General features: G+C 24.0%; 1 long non-coding RNA gene across 1 annotated transcript; it reads right to left on the bottom strand.

Annotated features, from left to right (window-relative positions):
• Window positions 1-435: 435 nt before the first annotated feature.
• LOC145071643 (uncharacterized) lies at window positions 436-2,291 on the bottom strand. Its single transcript, XR_013690655.1, has 2 exons — window positions 1,371-2,291; window positions 436-705 (listed from the first exon to the last, which is right to left on the bottom strand). It is a non-coding gene; the product is annotated as an uncharacterized LOC145071643 (long non-coding RNA).
• Window positions 2,292-7,342: the final 5,051 nt, after the last annotated feature.

Here is a 7,342-nt window from a genome sequence, read left to right as displayed (position 1 = left end):
ACAAATTTATGTGTATTCTCAAAACAATATTCAGTTATAAAAAATCTGCTCTAATTCTTTGGATAACTAAAATGATATTATACATCGAAGATTCTTCCAATAAATAAAGATGAAAAATACTGGTTCATTCTTAAAGAATACGAGTTTATTTTAGAGAATTTTTGAGAACTAAACGTTATTAAATAATATTACTGTATATATTCCAATAATAACAATGTGCACCAAAAATAAAATATTCTTAAAGAATACATGTGTATATATTATCAATAACATATAATTTTTTGAGAAAAATGTGTTACACTGTAATCAAGAATATCTAATATAACAAGAACAACTCTTAAAACATAAAATAACATTTCTTTTAACATAATACAATAACCTATTCACCATTTGAAAGAACATATACAACCTTCTATAGTATATTCTTTAAGAATATGTTGGAAATATAAACTACATTCTTTGTATAATATACACTATTTTGGAAGATTAAAAGAAATACAATATATATTAGATTATTTAAGAATCTAATTGTCACAAGGGCAAACTGAAATACAAAAACCCTATATTCTTCTTCATTGTTCATCGGTTTTCATCACCTTTGAGCATCTTCAAACTACCAACACTGCTTGCATTCTTGTTTCCCATGAAACGCCTCATACAATCTTCTTGAAGTATGATTTTCATCCTCTTGAATAGAATAATACACTACCAAATATATTTAAAAGCTAGTCAGATTTCTAAAATGAAATAAAATAAGGTCAAATATTCTTTGAGATTGTTTTGCTAAAAACTTACAACTACAAAAAAAAAAAAGAAAAAAAAAAAACAATCTTTTCAAATACATTATTAGCTCTTGTCAGAAATCAATACATACTACATTGCAATACCATATTCTTTGAGAATAGAAACATAATTAAATAAAATAAATAAATTTGTGTAGATGAGCACATACTACATTGCAATACCATATTTTTTAGAATACAACCAGAATTAAATAAAGTGAATAAATTCTTTTAGAATGGGTATATATATATATATATATATATATATATATATATATATATATATATATATATATATATATATATATATATATATATATATATATATAAAGTCAATTCAACTATACGAAAATGATGAACATACACTATTATCTATGAATGTATAGCTTGAAATATAAATTTCTAAAAAAAAAATTCATCCTCATATCGTAATTCTTAAAGAATGGTCAATGTCAAATTCATATTTGGAAAAACAAAGCAACAAATAAATTCACAAATTTTATTAGAAAAAAAAGAATGGTGTGTGCCACTTTCATAACTAATAACAAACACGATTTGAAATTTAACATGTAATCTAAAAAAACATACCTTTCGTGAAATCAAGCCATGATAATCTTCGCCTTCTTGTTTATGTTCTTATTGTTGTTCTTTTTCTTTTCACCATTGTTGACAGAAACATAAAAAATACCCCATAATCCCATATAATATATGAGCAACACAATACAAGCGGATTTTATCGCCATTCAACACTCAGCCTCTCATGATTCCAAGATATACAAATTTAAAAAAAAATAAAGGATCATAATTAACTTTTCCCTGTTTCTAAAGTGGACCGCTGATTCAATACAAACCCATTGGTATTACACATATTAATGAAGATAGACCTAATTTTGACGCAAATTAGATTCTCTCATTCAAAACAAAACCGTTTATATTACTCATATCAAGTAAGCTCAACGTAAATTAGATGGAAATTACACACCAATTAAAATAAACGACCAACCAGTAGGTAAATTAATATCTTTAAAACTTTCTAATAAGATAACTATGAAATATAGTTTGAATATGTATCTATTCCTCAAATTTCGAACACACAAATATTGTTTTTATACGGAAACAAATTAATAAGAAACTTTGAAAAAAAAATAATATCTAATGACCTTATTCAAATGAAATCCATGTGAATCTCTCGAAGTTCAAACCACTAACATTGATTTATTGAAAATGCTAAAGAAATAGAAAAAAAAAAAAAAGATGGTGTTGGGGTGGATTGTAATGGCTCCGATGATGATGGTGGTGATTATAGCCGATGAAGATGATGATGGTTGCGACCAAGATGATGAAAACCCATGGTGTAGGATGCAGGTTTTTGTGGATGGAAAATTTAAATATGGCGATGATGAAGATGATGATGGTAAGATCTTGATCCCTGTTTTCCTTCTCGTTCTCTCTATGATGTACGACGATGAATGAAGGAAAAGTTTGGCCGGCATGCGACTTTGGAGCCCATAATTATGGGCAATAATAAGTTACTATAATTCTAGGAAATTAATATTAGGTAATAATTAATTTAATTAATAAAATTATAAAATTACTTTTATTAAATGATTGATCCACAATTGGCCACACATTCTCACAATAAATATGGTTTATATATGATCCTAGTTCTCTCTCTCTCTCTCTCTCTCTCTCTCTCTCTATATATATATATATATATATATATATATATATATATATATATATATATATATAGGGTTAGGTTATTTTGTTTTCACTATCTATTTGTGCATGTATGACTGATTCTGGACCAATCATTTTAGTTATTTTAAGAAAGTAATTAATGCATATTACATGTTGAAAATATAATAGGTATTAATTACATCTTCAGCATTTAATAAGCATTAATTACTTTCTTAAAATAACTAAAATGATTGGTCCAGAATGAATAATACAGACACACAATAGATAGTGAAAACATTTGAACTAAAATGATTGGACCAATCATTATATATATATATATATATATATATATATATATATATATATATGTGTGTGTGTGTGTGTGTGTGTGTGTGTGTGTTTAAGTAATTGTTTGTAATAAAAAACTAATATGTTAAATAAAATCTTAAAAACACCCATAGAACCAAAGATGTAAAAGGGAAATTTGTAGAAAAATCTCTATATTTTGAGAAATTTTTTAATAAGTCCTAAATTTTTTTTAAATAGAAAACTTCCGTCTATTTGACTTTTTGAATAGAACAACCCAGAAAACCGACTAATTTATTAACTTTAAACCTTTTTTACATGTTTAGCAGGTTATATGACAAAATCGTTAACTTTTGCAAAATAATAAGACTTTTATACAAATTTTGTCAAAACTTATATATAATGTATAAACGTATTTTTTATATATTTATATGTATTTTTATGTATTTACGTATTTTTTTAAAGTTTTTATATGTATATGTTTACATGTTTTTATGTATTTTAAATGTATAAACGTATTTATATGTATTTATATGTACATTTAAGTATTTTACATATTTTTATGTGTTATTTTTTATAAATTACGTATTTATATGTATGTTTACGTAGTTATTTATTTTTTTTAAAGTTTTTATACGGATGTTTAAGTATAAAAATGTATTTTAAAGGTATAAATATATTTTTTACGTATTTTATGTATTTTAAAATAAATAAAAGTCCATATAAAAAACTTTAAAAAATAAACAAACACGTAAAAATACATATAAAAACCTAACACATAAAAAATAACATGTAATGATAGATAAACAAATATGTAAAATACTTAAATATACATATAAATACCTAAAAAAAATGTTTATACATTTAAAATAGAAAAAAAATATGTAAACATATACATATAAAAATTTAAAAAATATGTAAATATTTAAAAAATACATTTATAGATTATATAAAATTTTAATTAAATTTGCAGTCAAGTCCTATTATTTTGCAAAAGTTAGCTATTTTGTCTCATGACCTACATAACATGTCAAAAATGGATAAAATGAATAAATTAGACGGTTTTCTGGGCTTTTATATTCAAAAAGTTAAACAGTTGGGAGTTTTCTGTTTAAAATTTTTTTATGACATTATTAAAACTTTTCTCAAAATATTAAGACTTTTCTATAAAATTCTCTATATTAAAAGGTAAACTTATAGAAAAATTAAATGAAACAATGCAGAAAAAAATACGAGCATAAAACATTTTTGGACCCAATTCTTCAAAAAGGTTGAAAGTTGCCAAAATTATAAAAAGAAACATGATAGCTGGGCATGGGTCATAATGACCAATCCCTTTTTTGATGCATTAGAATCATTATTAAAGTAAAACTATACAATGAAATATCTTATAAATGAAGAAACCACATAAAACAAAACACAAAGTATATTATAGTTTTATTATTTTGTTTTTCTTAGAAATTCTATCACCGTTATACTTATTGATTGATTTAGTGTTGTCTGATTCTTATTTCCGAGAATTGCGATTGCTATAAAATCGTTTTTTGGTGTAGATGATTTTTTTCTTCAGAACAATGATCATGAAATAATTCAAAAATCAAGGACAAATCAAGTTGCATGTTATCTGCGAATAAGGAAAAATGTAGCAATTTTATTTTAGTAAATTGTTTTTATTTTAGAAAATTAAATCACTATTCAAAACTACGTAGTTTTGAGAAATTGATACCAAACCTTATATCTCAAGGGTGTATTCATTTTTTCTCTCTCTCTCTCTCTCTCTCTATATATATATATATATATATATATATATATATATATATATATATATATATATATATATATATATATATATATATATGTGTGTGTGTGTTTAAGTAATTGTTTGTAATAAAAAACTAATATGCTAAATAAAATCTTAAAAACACCCATAGAACCAAAGATGTAAAAGGGAAATTTGTAAAAAAAACTCAATATTTTGCGAAAATTTTTAATAAAATTCTAAAATTTTTTAAACATAAAAGTTCCGACTATTTAACTTTTTGAATAGAACAACCTAGGAAACCGACTAATTTATTAACTTTAAACCTTTTTTACATGTTTAGCAGGTCATATGAAAAAATCGTTAACTTTTGCAAAATAATGAGACTTTTCTACAAATTTTGTCAAAACTTGTATATAATTTATAAACGTATTTTTTTATGTATTTATATGTATTTTTATGTATTTACGTATTTTTTAAGTTTTTATATGTATATGTTTACATGTTTTTATGTATTTTAAATTGATAAACGTATTTTTATGTATTTATATGTACATTTAAGTATTTTACATATTATTATGTGTTATTTTTTATGAATTACGTGTGTATATATATATATATATATATATATATATATATATATATATGTATGTATGTATATATATTTTTACATAATTATTTATTTTTTTAAAAGTTTTTATACGGATGTTTAAGTATTTTTATGTATTTTAAAAGTATAAATATATTTTTTTTACGTATTTTATATATTTTAAAATACATAAAAGTCCATATAAAAAACTTTAAAAAACAAACAAATACGTAAAAATACATATAAATACCTAACACATAAAAAATAACATGTAAAGATAGATAAACAAATATGTAAAATACTTAAATATACATATAAATACGTAAAAAAATATATTTATACATTTAAAAAATACGTTTATACATTATATAAAGTTTTGACTAAATTTGTGGTAAAATCCTATTATTTTGCAAAAGTTAGCGATTTTGTCTCATGACCTACTGAATATGTCAAAAATGGATAAAATAAATAAATTAGCCGGTTTCCTGGGCTTTTATATTCAAAAAATTAAACAGTTTGGAGTTTTCTGTTCAAAAATTTTTTAGGACATTATTAAAACTTTTCTTAAAATATTAAGACTTTTCTATAAATTTCTTTATATAAAAAAGTAAACTTATAGCAAAATTAAATGAAACAATGCATAAAAAAATACAAGTATAAAACCTTTTTGGACCCAATTCTTCAAAAAGGTTGAAAGTTGCCAAAATTATAAAAAGAAACTTGATAGCTGGGCATGGGTCATAATGACCAATCCCTTTTTTGATGCATTAGAATCATTATTAAAGTAAAACTATACAATGAAATATCTTATAAATGAAGAAACCACATAAAACGAAACACAAAGTATATTATAGTTTTATTAAAAATTATTAGATAAGTTTCAGGTTTTCTTCGGGCAATGATGACTCTTTTTGTAGAAGTGTGTTTACATCCACAAGTTGTATATTCATTAGCTCTATTTCTTGCGTTTTTTTTTTTTTCATTTTGTGTGTGTGTTTTTTTTTTTTTTTTTGTTTTTTCAACTTTCAGTGTCTCTAGTAAGCCTTATTGCAGGATGTTGTGCAACAATTTCATTAGAAACCTTACATTTTCCTTTTTAGTCGTATGTCTATCCGTTGTATGTTAAATTATTAAACAAAATATTTGGCATTTTTTGGTTGGAAAGGACGTAATGGTCCCTTTGTTTTGTACGTATTTGTCTTTTTGTGCTACCACATCTTTGTTTCTTACCCACTTCATGTTTAGTATGAAAACGTCTAGTGTCATGATGTAGATGTAAAGCCTATGTTTCGTGTTTACACAAAACTTGATTGAAAATATTTACAACCGTTAAACTTGTTTCCACTTGACTCATAAAGATTATGAGGTTCATACTCAACAATTTTTTATCTCACTGCACTTCTTCTTTGGTTATATGCTTCCTAATACACACCAACCCACTTTTGGACATTTTCGCTAAGTCGTTTATAATGACCTCACATTTGTTCTTGGTTCCGGTTATTAAGCATCATATAGTGCCTTCCCTCCTGCCCACAATATATTTTTTTTGTTTATTATTTTTCCCATGACCGTTATATCTTCCCTAGGTCATACACCATGGTTGGCATTTAGCGATAGCTTCAATGACATCCTATTTAATGCCTCATGGTTGCTTTTATGTATTCTGTTTTGTTGTGGATTATATGACATTAACTTGATTTGGATTTGAAAAAACAAAAAGTTTTCATAGTACAAAGAAATTCGGTAAATTTTGAGAGTTTCCAAGATTCAAATAAACATTTGGATACCATTTATCCATTAACTATACACGATAAAATGTACGAAATCAGTATAGATTAGAAATAAATAATCTGGATGGATATTGAAGCATGTTAATATTACATTTATATTATAGTGAAAAAAAAAACTAGGAATTTTCATATATATTTTATTTTAGTTTTTAATGAAATAATTATAAATTTTCAGATAACAAATTTTATACAACAAATGTAACTAATTAATTATGTAGATAACACGTGTATGAAACCAATTAAAAGAAGTTCCAACTTGAAAGTTAGCAGTGTGAAATCGGTCGTTGGTTTTAAATTACTTTTTTATTTCTTCTTACTTTTTGACCAATCGACTTTAAAAAATTTGGGAATAAAAATGGTGCAACGAAAGGCAGTCGAACCACTATAAATCTCTCAAACCATTAGGGTGATGATGATTCATAAACATTAACAAAAA

Source organism: Lactuca serriola, chromosome 1, assembly GCF_051521515.1.
Source record: "Lactuca serriola cultivar US96UC23 chromosome 1, Lser_US96UC23_V15, whole genome shotgun sequence".
Taxonomy (NCBI): domain Eukaryota; kingdom Viridiplantae; phylum Streptophyta; class Magnoliopsida; order Asterales; family Asteraceae; genus Lactuca; species Lactuca serriola.
This window is presented reverse-complemented; position numbering and strand designations above follow the sequence as displayed.